The sequence below is a fragment of the Saccopteryx leptura genome, chromosome 9, assembly GCF_036850995.1.
Source record: "Saccopteryx leptura isolate mSacLep1 chromosome 9, mSacLep1_pri_phased_curated, whole genome shotgun sequence".
Lineage (NCBI taxonomy): Eukaryota > Metazoa > Chordata > Mammalia > Chiroptera > Emballonuridae > Saccopteryx > Saccopteryx leptura.
In genome coordinates, this window is record NC_089511.1 from 60,884,107 (window position 1) to 60,898,100 (window position 13,994).

At 38.7% G+C, this 13,994-nt stretch overlaps 1 protein-coding gene across 1 annotated transcript in view; it reads right to left on the reverse strand.

Moving 5' to 3' along the window:
* ANK3 (ankyrin 3) overlaps positions 1–13,994 on the reverse strand; it is a 755,326-nt gene that overhangs the window by 716,698 nt on the left and 24,634 nt on the right. The gene's annotated exons all lie outside the window — the stretch shown is intronic.

Here is a 13,994-nt window from a genome sequence, read left to right on the forward strand (position 1 = left end):
ATAATAGATGAGAACTTCCCAAGCCTGTGGAAAGAACTAAAGCCTCAAGTTCAAGAAGCAAACAGAACTCCGAGTTTTCTTAACCCCAACAAATCTACTCCAAGGCATATCATAATGAAATTGGCACAAACCAACGGCAAAGAAAAAATTCTCAAGGCAGCCAGGGAAAAGAAGAATACAACATATAAAGGAAGGCCCATTAGATTATCATCAGATTTCTCAGCAGAAACTCTACAAGCTAGAAGAGAGTGGACCCCAATATTTAAAGTCCTGAAAGAGAGGAACTTTCAGCCACGAATACTATACCCATCAAAGCTATCCTTCAAATATGAAGGAGAAATAAAAACATTCAAGATACAGAAAAGATGATGGAATTTATCATTAGAAAACCCCCACTCCAGGAATTACTAAACGGGGTTCTCCTATAAGATACAAAGAACAAAAAAAAAAACAAAGCCACAAGTAAAAGCTCCAAGAAGAACACAATAAAACCAAATTTAAACTGTGACAACAACAAAAAGAAAGGGGGGGGAGAGGATGGAGATTAACAGTAGCAAAGTACGATGGAGTGCAAAAGTACTCACAAAATAGTGCTCTACAATGAACAGGGTAGGAACCCTTTTCATTACTTAAAGGTAACCACCATTGAAAAAACCACCACAGAAGCACATGATTTAAAAAAGATAGCAACAGAGGAAAGATGTATGGCAGGGGTCCCCAAACTTTTTACACAAGGGGCCAGTTCACTGTCCCTCAGACGGTTGGAGGACCGCCACATACAGTGCTCCTCTCACTGACCACCAATGAAAGAGGTGACCCTTCTGGAAGTGGGGCAAGGGGCCGGATAAATGGCCTCAGGGGGCCACATGCGGCCCGTGGGCCATAGTTTGGGGATGCCTGATGTATGGAATACATCCAAATAAAAACAAAAGATAGAAAAACGAAAGAGAAGGATCAAACAAGACTCAAAACTAACAGAAAGAAATCTATAAAATGGCAATAGGGAACTCACAAGTGTCAATTATTACACTAAATGAAAACGTTTTAAACTCACCAATAAAAAGGCATAGAGTAGCAGAATGGATTAAAAAAGAAAATCCAACTGTATGCTGCCTACAGGAAACTCATCTAAGTAACAAGGGTAAAAACAAATTCAAAGTGAAAGGCTGGAAAACAATACTCCAAGCAAATAACATCCAAAAAACAGCAGGCGTAGCAATAATCATATCTAATAATTCTGACTACAAGACAGCAAAAGTACTCAGAGACAAAAATGGCCATTTCATAATGGCTAAGAGGACACTGAATCAAAAAGACATAACAATTCTTAATATATATGCATCAAACCAAGGAGCACCAAAATATATAAGACAGCTACTTATTGACCTTAAAACAAAAACTGACAAAAATACAATCATACTTGGAGACCTCAATACACCTCTGACGGCTCTAGATTGGTCATCCAAACAGAGAATCAACAAAGATATAGTGGCCTTAAACAAAACACTAGAGCACCTGGATATGATAGACATCTACAGGACACTTCATCCCAAAGTGACTGAGTATATATTTTTCTCCAGTGTATAAGGATCATTCTCAAGAATTGACCATATACTGGGCCACAAAAACAACATCAGCAAATTCAGAAAAATCGAAGTGGTACCAAGCATATTCTCTGATCATAAAGCCTTGAAACTAGAATTCAACTGCAAAAAAGAGGAAAAAATCCCACAAAAATGTGGAAACTAAACAACATACTTTTAAAAAATGAATGGGCCAGCCCTGGCCGGTTGGCTCAGCGGTAGAGCGTCGGCCTAGCGTGCGGAGGACCCGGGTTCGATTCCCGGCCAGGGCACACAGGAGAAGTGCCCATTTGCTTCTCCACCCCTACGCCGCGCTTTGCTCTCTGTCTCTCTCTTCCCCTCCCGCAGCCAAGGCTCCACTGGAGCAAAGATGGCCGGGCGCTGGGGATGGCTCTGTGGCCTCTGTCGCAGGCACTAGAGTGGCTCTGGTCGCAACATGGCGACGCCCAGGATGGGCAGAGCATCGCACCCTGGTGGGCAGAGCGTCGCCCCTGGTGGGCGTGCCGGGTGGATCCCGGTCGGGCGCATGCGGGAGTCTGTCTGACTGTCTCTCCCCATTTCCAGCTTCAGAAAAATGAAAAAAAAAAAAAAAAAATGAATGGGTCAAAGAAAAAATAAGTGCAGAGATCAAAAGATATATACAGATAAATGAAAATGACAATACGACATATCAGAATCTATGGGATGCAGCAAAAGCAGTGATAAGAGGGAAGTTCATATCACTTCAGGCATATATGAACAAACAAGAGAGAGCCCAAGTGAACCACTTAACTTCACACCTTAAGGAACTAGAAAAAGAAGAACAAAGACAACCCAAAACCAGCTGAAGAAAGGAGATAATAAAAATCAGAGCAGAAATAAATGAAATCGAGAACAGAAAAACTATAGAAAAAAATAATAGAACAAGGAGCTGGTTCTTTGAAAAGATCAACAAAATTGACAAAGCCTTGGCAAGACTTACCAAGGAAAAAAGAGAAAGAACTCATATAAACAAAATCCAAAATGAAAGAGGAGAAATCACCATGGACACTGTAGACATACAAAGAATTATTGTAGAATACTATGAAAAACTTTATGCCACTAAATTCAACAACCTAGAAGAAATGGATAAATTCCTAGAACAATACAACCTTCCTAGACTGAGTCAAGAAGAAGCAGAAAGCCTAAACAGGCCTATTAGTAGAGAAGAAATAGAAAAAAACATTAAAAACCTCCCCAGAAATAAAAGTCCAGGCCCAGACGGCTATACCAGCGAATTTTATCAAATATTCAAAGAAGACTTGGTTCCTATTCTACTGAAAGTCTTCCAAAAAATTGAAGAAGAAGCAATACTGCCAAACACATTTTATGAGGCCAACATAACCCTCATACCAAAACCAGGCAAGGATGGCACAAAAAAAGGAAACTACAGACCAATATCTCTAATGAATACAGATGCTAAAATACTAAACAAAATACTAGCAAATCGAATACAACAACATATTAAAAAGATAATACATCATGATCAAGTGGGATTCATCCCAGAATCTCAAGGATGGTTCAACATACGTAAAACGGTTAACATAATACACCATATCAACAAAACAAAGAACAAAAACCACATGATCTTATCAATAGACGCAGAAAAGGCTTTCCATAAAATACAACACAATTTTATGTTTAAGACTCTCAACAAAATGGGTATAGAAGGAAAAAATCACAACATGATAAAGGCCATATATGATAAACCATCAGCTAACATCATATTAAATGGCACTAAACTGAAGGCTTTCCCCCTTAAATCAGGAACAAGACAGGGTTGTCCACTCTCTCCACTCTTATTTAATGAGGTACTAGAGGTTCTAGCCAGAGCAATCAGACAAGACAAAGAAATAAAAGGCATCCATATAGGAAAAGAAGAAGTAAAGGTATCACTTTTTGCAGATGATATGATCCTATACATCGAAAACCCCAAAGAATCCACAAAAAGACTACTAGAAACAGTAAGCCAATACAGTAAGGTCGCAGGATACAAAATTAACATACAGAAGTCAATAGCCTTTCTATATGCCAACAATGAAACATTTGAGAACGAACTCAAAAGAACAATCCCCTTCACGATTGCAACAAAAAAAATAAAATACTTAGGAATAAACATAACAAAGAATGTAAAGGAGGACTTATATAATGAAAACTATAACCCATTGTTAAGGGAAATCGAAAAAGATATAATGAGATGGAAGAATATACCTTTTTCTTGGTTAGGAAGAATAAATATAATCAAGATGGCCATATTACCCAAAGCAATATACAAATTTAATTGCAATTCCCATCAAAATTCCAATGACATTTTTTAAAGAAATAGAGCAAAAAATCATCAGATTTATATGGAACTATAAAAAAACCCCGAATAGCCAAAGCAATCCTAAAGAAAAAGAATGAAGCTGGGGGCATTACAATACCTGACTTCAAACTATATTATAAGGCCACGACAATCAAAACAGCATGGTATTGGCAGAAAAATAGACACTCAGACCAATGGAACAGAATAGAAAGTCCAGAAATAAAACCACATATATATAGTCAAATAATTTTTGATAAAGGGCCAACAACACACAATGGAGAAAAGAAAGCCTCTTCAAAAAATGGGTGCTGGGAAAACTGGAAAGCCACATGCAAAAGAATGAAACTGGACTACAGTCTCTCCCCCTGTACAAAAATTAACTCAAAATGGATCAAAGATCTAAACATAAGACCTGAAACAATTAAGTACATAGAAGAAGACATAGGTACTCAATTCATGGACCTGGATTTTAAAGAGCATTTTATGAATTTGACTCCACAGGCAAGAGAAGTGAAGGCAAAAATTAATGAATTGGCCTACATCAGACTAAGAAGTTTTTGCTCAGCAAGAGAAACTGATAGTAAAATAAACAGAAAGCCAACTAAATGGGAAATGATATTTTCAAACAACAGCTCAGATAAGGGCCTAATATCCAAAATATACAAAGAACTCATAAAACTCAACAACAAACAAACAATCAATCCAATAAAAAAATGGGAAGAGGACATGAACAGACACTTCTCCCAGGAAGAAATACAAATGGCCAACAGATATATGAAAAGATGCTCAGCTTCGTTAGTTATTAGAGAAATGCAAATCAAAACTGCAATGAGATACCACCTCACACCTGTTAGATTAGCTATTATTAACAAAACAGGTAATAGCAAATGTTGGAGAGGCTGTGGAGAAACAGGAACCCTCATACACTGTTGGTGGGAATGTAAAGTAGTACAACCATTATGGAAGAAAGTATGGTGGTTCTTCAAAAAACTGAAAATAGAATTACCTTATGACCCAGCAATCCCTCTACTGGGTATATACCCCAAAAACCCAGAAACATTGATACGTAAAGACACATGCAGCCCCATGTTCATTGCAGCATTGTTCACAGTGGCCAGGACATGGAAACAACCAAAAAGCCCGTCAATAGATGACTGGATAAAGAAGATGTGGAACATATACACTATGGAATACTACTCAGCCATAAGAAATGATGACATCGGATTATTTACAGCAAAATAGTGGGATCTTGATAACATTATACAAAGTGAAATAAGTAAATCAGAAAAAACCAGGAACTGCATTATTCCATACATAGGTGGAACATTAAAGTGAAACTAAGAGACATTGATAAGAGTGTGGTGGTTACGGGGGGGAGGGGGGAGAGGGAAAGGGGGAGGGGGAGGGGCACAAAGAAAACTAGATAGAAGGTGACAGAGGACAATCTGACTTTGGGTGATGGGTATGCAACATAAGTGAACGACAAGATAACCTGGTGTTGTTATCTTTGAAAATATGTATCCTGATTTATTGATGTTGCCCCATTAAAAATAAAATTATTAAAAAAAAAAATCCAAAAAAAAAAAAGATTTAACTTTTTTAATTCTTATCTCTCAAACAGACAAGTAAAATATTTAGGGCTAAAATATTATGACACCTTTAACTTGCTCCAAAATAATACGGAAAAGAGGGAACTGTGCAGCATATGAATGAAACCAGATTAGCCACGCATCTGTAATTATTAAGGCTAGGTGATACATAGATTGAAGTTCATTGTACGATTTCACCTAATTATCTATATACTTTAAAATTTCCACAATAAAAAACTAATCAAATCTGAAACAAATACAAAATTATATTAAATGTAAACTGTCATTGAAAGAATTTAAATTTTTTAAAATATTTTTAAAAACTAATCAAAGCTTTGGTTTCTACCTCCAAACAGAAAATTTATTTTTGATGAGTATTTTCTAGTTATAAGCTCTTATTCAAAACTAAGATGCTATAGAATCTTTTAAAAGTATAAACTGTAATTTTATTATGAAATATTTTTAAAACACCAAAAAAGTATAAGAAATAATACAGCCAAGAGCTATGTATCTACCACCTAGTATAAAATACAAAATACTACAAATATAATGCTTCCTCAATTATTTTTCTCCCTCTAAGCACTGCTGTGTACCCTCTCCAAAGGCAAACACTATTTTGAATTTACTAATGATAATACTAAATGTGGAGCTAGTCTATAAAGATCGCCCTCCAGTGACTAACAGCTCTAAGTGTTTATGCACTTGAGTAGGTCCTTCTATTGGGGTTGGCCCTAACACTTGTTCTTGATCAATAGAATAATACAGTGGAGCTGATACTGTGAAACTTCTTAGGACAGGTCATAAAAGCCTTGTAACTTCCACCTGAGTCTCTTAGAACAGTTGCTCTTTGGCCACTCCTTTTTGCTACGCTGTGATAAGCCAGAGCTCATGGCTAGGCCATAAGTAGACTGAGGTCTCGGCTAAAAGTCAACATCAACTATCATCCACCTTAGCTAGACCTCCTGGCAATCTGGTGCAGTTAGGCCTTTGATAACGCCAGCCCAACCCCAGCTGCTGTTTGCAGAAAAAATTCCAAGAGAGCTGAACCAAGTCTACCAACAAAACTATGCAAGATTTTTAAAAATTAATTTTTTAAGCAACTATGTTTATGAATGATCTTTTACACAATAATAAATAACCAGAACACATGTTTTATAATTATATTGAATACTACCTATTTATAAAATAAAGTACTTTAAAGGAGCAAAAAGTCATAGTAAAAATATCTACTATTTATGGATACTTTTCCTACAATTGCACTCATCATAAAGATGTGATGACAGATTAGGATTTCCAAATGACAATGCTTACATGAAATCTGTCAGACTCTGTATAGCCAAACAAGCTAAGAATGGGCTCACACTTTTAAGTATGGGGAAAGAAATAAAAAGACTATTTCATGACCCATGAAAATTATTTAAAATTCAAATTTCAATGTCCATGATAAAACTTTATTGAAACACACACACAGTCATTAATTTATGTATTATCTATGAGCATTGCCTTTGGCTGTTTTCAACATACAAGAGCAGAGTTAAATCACTGAGACAAAGGCCATATGGCACACAAAGCCTAAATACTATCTGGCCCTTTGCTGAAAAAGTTTGCTGATCCTTGCCATAAACTTACCGCATTTCCCTATGTATCAGATGATCCCATGTATAAGACACATCTTAACTTTGGGGCCCAAAATTTGAAGAAAAAAAGTATTACATAAAGTTATTGAACTCAAGTTTTATTCATCATAAAATTTATACAACTCAACAAGTGTGAAAAAGCAAGAAACACAAGTAAAAAAATCTATCATCACTGTATAAGACGCACCCAGTTTTTAGACCCCAAATTTTTCCCAAAAAGGTGAGTCTTATACTTGGGAAAATATGGTACTTAACAAATATATCCCATAGAGCAGAGAAATCCATTAACATAGATGAAGAACAATATACATAGGAGAGTTTGAAACTGGCCCACAAGAACAAGGCAGAAACTCCAGTAACTATTCAAGGGTTATCAAGACCTGTGTTGGCACAGTAGATAAAGCATCAACCTGTAATGCTGAGGTCGCTGGTTTGAATCCCTGGGCTTGCACAATCAAGGCACATAGGAGAAGAAACTACTATGAAATGATGCTTCCTACTCCTCACTTCCCCAAAGCCTCCAAAAAAAAAACAAAAAAAAACACAAAAACAATGTCCAGTAAGAAAAACAAACAATTATTATCCTGCCACCAGATAAATTGATAAACAGAGCAAAAGAAGATTTGGGGCCCTGGCCAGTTGGCTCAGTTGTAAAGTGTCAGCCTGGTGTGTGGATGTCCTGGATCTGATTCCTGGTCAGGGCATCAGGGCACACAGGAGAAGCGACTATCTGCTTCTCCACCTCTACCCCCTTCTCTCTCTCTCTCTCTCTTTCTCTCTCTTCCCCACCCACAGCCATGGCTCAATTGGTTTGAGGGTATCAGCTCCAGGCACTGAGGTTGGTTTGGCTTGGTGGAGCCTCCACCTCAGGTGCTAAAAATAGCTCAGTTGCAAGCATGGCCCAATATGGGCACAGCATCGGTCCTAGATGGGGTTGCTGCTATGTGATCCTGGTTGGGGAGCATGAAGGTGTCTATCTCTATCTCCCCTCCTCTTGCTTAGAAAATTAAATTAAATTAAATAAATAAATAAAGTTTGGGAAAAAAGGAGAAAATAGTTTCAGGATCACTTGACCTCCCTATTCATAAGAAGATAATAGTTAAAATGGGTTCTAAGGAGGCCCTGCCTGGTTGGTTGGCTCAGTGGTAGAGCGTCAGCCCGGTGTGTGGAAGTCCCAGGTTCGATTCCGAGCTAGGGCACACAGAAGCACCCATCTGCTTCTCCACCCTTCCCCCTCTCCTTCCTCTCTGTCTCTCTCTTCCCCTCCCGCAGCCAAGGCTCCACTGAAGCAAAGTCAGCCACGCTCTGAGCATGGCTCCATGGTCTCCGCCTCAGGTGCTAGAATGGCTCCTGTTGGCCCTGGTCGGTTGGCTCAGTGGTAGAGCGTCAGCCTGGCGTGCGGAAGTCCCGGGTTCAATTCCCGGCCAGGGCACACAGAAGCACCCATCTGCTTCTCCACCCCTCCCCCTCTCCTTCCTCTCTCTCTCTCTTCCCCTCCTGCAGCCAAGGCTCCATTGGAGCAAAGTTTGCCCGGGCGCTGAGGATGGCTCTGTGGCCTCTGCCTCAGGCACTAGAGTGGCTCTGGTTGCAACAGAGCAACGCCCCAGATGGGCAGAGCATTGCCCCCTGGTGGGCATGCTGGGTGGATCCTGGTCGGGCGCATGCGGGAGTCTGTCTGACTGCCTCTCGGTTTCCAGCTTCAGAAAAATACCAAAAAAAAAAAAAAGAATGGCTCCTGCCACAACAGAACAACGCTGCAGAGGGGCCGAGCATCGCCCCCTGGTGGGCATGCCAGGTGGATCCCAGTCGGTGCATGCAGGAGTCTGTCTCTCTGCCTCCCCATTTCTCACTTCAGAAAAAATAAATAAATAAATAAAAAAGGGGGTCCTACAGAGTGTGTTAGGGCTCCTGGAGTGGAACAACTTCAAACTGAAATGTTGAAAAAAGTTAAAAGGAGATACACTAGAAATCAGTTAACATGCAGAAAAGACTTTAAACATGCTTTCTAAATTATAAGAAATAGTAGGTGCATGAAGTACTTCTTGGAGTAAATAACAAGAAGTCCTAAGAGTTGTTGGGCAGATAAAATATATTATGCTCACTTTGATAAAGATGGCGCTGCCCACATGGAAGCCCATCGCTCAGGTGATATTAATGTGTGTTGGGGGTGGGCTGTGGGCAGACAGGATCCTTGTAGCCTGGGGCTTGGTTTTAAGACTAAGCCTTTCCCACCCTTTTTGATGTGGGGTGGTGTACTCTCATGAGGAATCCCATTATGCCTCAGATAAGTGACTTTGTATCAGAGACTTCCTTGTTTGTATATTGGATTAAAGGTTTTGATTTCTACACTATAAAATAGGAACAGAATAGGAGCTTGCTCTCTTGGTTCCTGAGATTAGCATTAGAGAGCAGGGAGCAGAGAAAGGCCACGTGGAGGAGGCCAGGAGAAGCAGCCAAGATGGCGGAGTGTTGAGTGAGAAGCCGGTTTGTGCAGTTTGTGCAGGGGAGAAGGAAGGAGATGGGGAACAGAGATGAATAAATCTGGTGAGCTAGAAACCTTTGATTCTAGAAAACTCAGATAAGTCAGTAGCTTTGTGAGCCTGAATGAGTGGGTTTTGGAGCCCAGTGTGTGTTTTTACTTGCCCGCCGGGTGCAAGCTAGGATTAAAGATGATGACCCACCAGTTTTGGGCTCTGTTGTTTCTTTACCAACTGTCCGAATCCAATGCGAACCTGCATGGGCCAGGCGGCTGTGATCATGGCTGTGAATACTGGCTTTACAAGAGTCAATATTATCACACATTAATATCCATAACCTCCATATAATTGGAGGACAGGCATTATCTTTAATACCTGACTGGTGTTCACTATTAAAGGTTGACATTTGTCATAGGAGCTCCTGTAAGGTTCAAGCAAAGCTCCCAAACAGCATTGGTTTTGGAATTTAATATGCGGACTGATGAATCTCAAGAAGTGAAGGATGTTGCAAACATTTAAAATAATAACAACAATTGGTAAAAAGCAGAATAGTATTATCACCATTCTCTTAAGGATGAGCAAAGTGAAGTCACTGTTCAATCACAGAACACGAGGCCAAGCCTGGCTTGCATCCTAGACAGTAGTCTATTCCAGGGCCTACGCTCTCAACCCCTACACCTTACTGCCTCTCCAAAAATTAAATTTTGAATTGTCAAATAAGTGTAAGCCTAAAAATATGGAGGTTCAATCAAACACTGTACTGTTAAGAAGTTTTAGTTACTATTCTATCTAAAGGCCAACTACAGTACTTTTATCAATTTGTTTCACCAATATTCATCAATATTTTTCATCAATATTTCTCTTTTTGCAGTATTTCAATTTCATACCAATTGGATAAAGAAAAAAAACCTCTGCTCCACAATGCAATTTAATTAGTGCTGACTGACTACAGTACTTAAACAGCAGCAATCAGCATAGGCCTAAACTCTGCAAGTTCAGTGTAATTACACACAAAAAAAACAAGGATCCAAAAAACAGAGCTTTTAAAGTAAAAGGCCTTTATACTGAAACTCAAAAGAAAATAACCTCAAAAAAAGCAATAGATGATGGGGGTGAAGTGAGAGAGATCTAAAGAATCTTAATAACGCTGTCCTCCTGACCTTTTCCCACAAAGAAACTGTACAAAGAGGAAGTACAAAGGTCATTTGAGGAAATGAGCGTGAATGAAAGAAGCAATCCAGATGCATCGGTTATTATTCACTCAGACTTCATATTCGTTTTAATGTGGGGAAGCAAGAGGGGGGTGTGCAGTTAGCAACTAGACATGTATTTTCCCTACGAAACATGGAAACACCAAACACCAAAGCCTCCCCTGGAGCAAGCAGCCCTGGTACAAGCACAGGGATCAAAGCCGTCCCAGGGCTACTGTGGAGCACAGAGATGGGGCGTGGCTGACATCACCCTTCCCAGTTTACTGTTTACCAGAGGCTCTTGTTCTATTATTCTGCAAGAGTCTGAACACTGCTTCATTCTTCCTTATATTTTATTTAGAGTGTAGTATTAATATAATTGATTTAATAAAACTTTAGGTGTTCCTAGACAGTAAATGCCTTCTTTTTTCCCTATGGACTTGTTAACAAGATTGTCATAATTACTGCCATTGATTCTGGTAGACAAGTTGTTCAGTTTTACTACACTTAATTAACAAAGTCAAGTGCAATAGCTTGTAGAACACATAATAAACACTTAAAGCATAATACACTTAGGTCTGTAAACTAGTTTGTACCTGTCATTCAGACGTTTTTTGAATATAACTTGACAATATATTTGAAACCAAAACAAATACAAACTATTGTGGTGCTGGAGAGACATAAATGAAGGTAATATTTATAGAACTAAATATTCCTGAATGTGAATATATATATGTGTGTGTGTGTGTCTTTATATGCACATATAAAGTATATATCTTTATATATATATACATATACTGTATATTTATATGTTTCACATTTAACAATACTATAAAAGGTGTTCATATATGTAAATATTCCTTCATTGTAAGTTTTAGGAGCTCATGATTAATATTTAATACACCACTTAAAAAAAAAAACATAACTACTAATCTTCCAGTCAGTATCAGTATTATGAACATACAATTTGAATCATATAAAACTTAATTTAGACTACAGATCTTCTAATATGAAATTATTCGCAGGCTATATTAAATTATTTCACTTTTGAAATCTGACTCCTCAAAAGTTAATAGAAAAACATATATAAAATAGGGCATTTTAACCATTTACTTTAAAACCCAGGTTTTCATATTTCAATTGATTTAAGAGATTGCTTCCCTTGAGTTAAAATATACACAAGTATAAGGCAGGTACGTAAAATTAAACATCAATTCTACACTTGCTGAAGTGATTTACATCTAAAATGACCCAAAAAATGCTCCAAAAAACATTAGAACTGACAGAATTGCAGATATCCTAACTTGGGCCAGCACAGAAAGTTCTACTGAAACTTAACAGAGCACATTTCTGATAAACTTAACATGATTAGACATGATTACAAAACTTGAAATGCTAATTAAATGATATTCAAGTTGATTACCCAATGATGTCTGTGCATATTATGAGTTTTTAGAAAAGCCAGCAATTGTACATTTTGCTGTTGGTGTTTCCTCTCCCAGTCACTGACTCCATCCCAGGAGTTGGATCATATTTAACTCTAACCTTGCCAAGCCTTGGTCATGGCTAGCACTCCAATAACCTACCAGAGTTTAATTTTCCATCTCTCCAAGTTCCTCTGCTGTTAGCAGTATACCTGACAATCCAACCTACCTACAAGGGAATGCCTTCATGAATGCCTTCATGCAAACATGAAAGGGCAGTATAATTCAGTGCACCCCGTGTTTTAGAATGTTAGAGGTATAAGAAAGGTGGGGGAAAAAACTCCATGGGAAGGACTGTTCAAAACAGAAACTCACAGGGGAGAATGCATTTTAGATAAACCCTGAAGAATGAGTAGAATTGCAGTAGGTAGAGCTGAGCAGAAACTGGACTTTGCAATTAGAGACAATCGACATGAGCCAGCACCACTGGGCAGACATTCCATCTTTCTTGATAGGAGCACAGTGACAGCCAGCACTGATTTAGAGCTCACTATCTTAGACACTATTTCTAATGCTATCTATGTATCCAATCATTTGATACTGATAGTGACACTATGAGGGTCAACTGTTTTCCCACTATTATAGAGGAGAAAGCTGCAGTATAGAGACAGAAATTTCTTCACAACCGTGTGACAACTGTAGGAGTTCAAAACAAGCCACCCCAAGATGTGCCTCAGTGGTATGCATATTACTTTGAGCTAAAGGTACTGTAATTTTAAACTCAGACTCAAAAGGAACTTCTGCCCTTCCCTTAACTACTAGAAGAACTTGAATCAGGACCCTTCCCTATAATAAGAGACTATTAGAACTTCTGACCTACCTAAAGGGCAAACTTCTATTTACTAAATGTCTGTTCTTCTCATCATCCTGCAATGAACCCTTGAAGCTCCCAGGCACCTTACCTCAATCCCCACTTCCATCTCAGAACCTCTCCTGCATGTGGGGCCTCTGACTCTCTCATGTATGTAAGGTTCCCATCCATACATATGTATGGATTAAATTTGGTTATTTTCTCTTGCTAATTTGCTTCATGGTTATTAGACTAGCCACAAGAACCTTGAGGATAAAGGAAAGTTGGTTCCTCCCCCACATTACTAAGAGACAACATGGGTGGGTGAGCACCTGCAGGGCGAAGCAGCTGAGTGAGTGAATAATGAAAAAGTGTTACGCAAGTACACACTACCCCTTCAAGAAAGCCTGTGCTCTTCTGAGTGACAGAATTACTTTCTGTTAGGCTTATACTTTCTGTACTTTCCGCAATACATATGTTAGTTAAATTATCATAAAACATAAGAATGTTCATTTTTTAAATGTATATGACTAAAGGAAACAGTGACAGGGGTGTAGGTAGTGTAGGAAACTTCAGCAACACAGAGTCTCATCTGCAGCATAAATGGTCAGCTCCTTGGAGTCCACAGTTTATACATCTACACACCTCCCTTCCCCTTTGTCCCTTCAATTCCAGGTGGTGCTGTATCAGCAGTGAAGAGTGGTGCCAAATAATTTTAAATCGTGCAATTTTATTAAATGGAGGAGGGACATTTCAGGTCTGTTGTTGGTTTTTTCTTGTCTAGGTAGACAAAAATAAGTGCTGTATATGTGAAAGAAGAATAAGGCATCCAAGAGAGAAAAAACGAGGACCTCTGTCTAGGACAGGTTAATCTAAAAATAAATCTACCTAACCAGGCAGTGGTGCAGTGGATAGAGCATC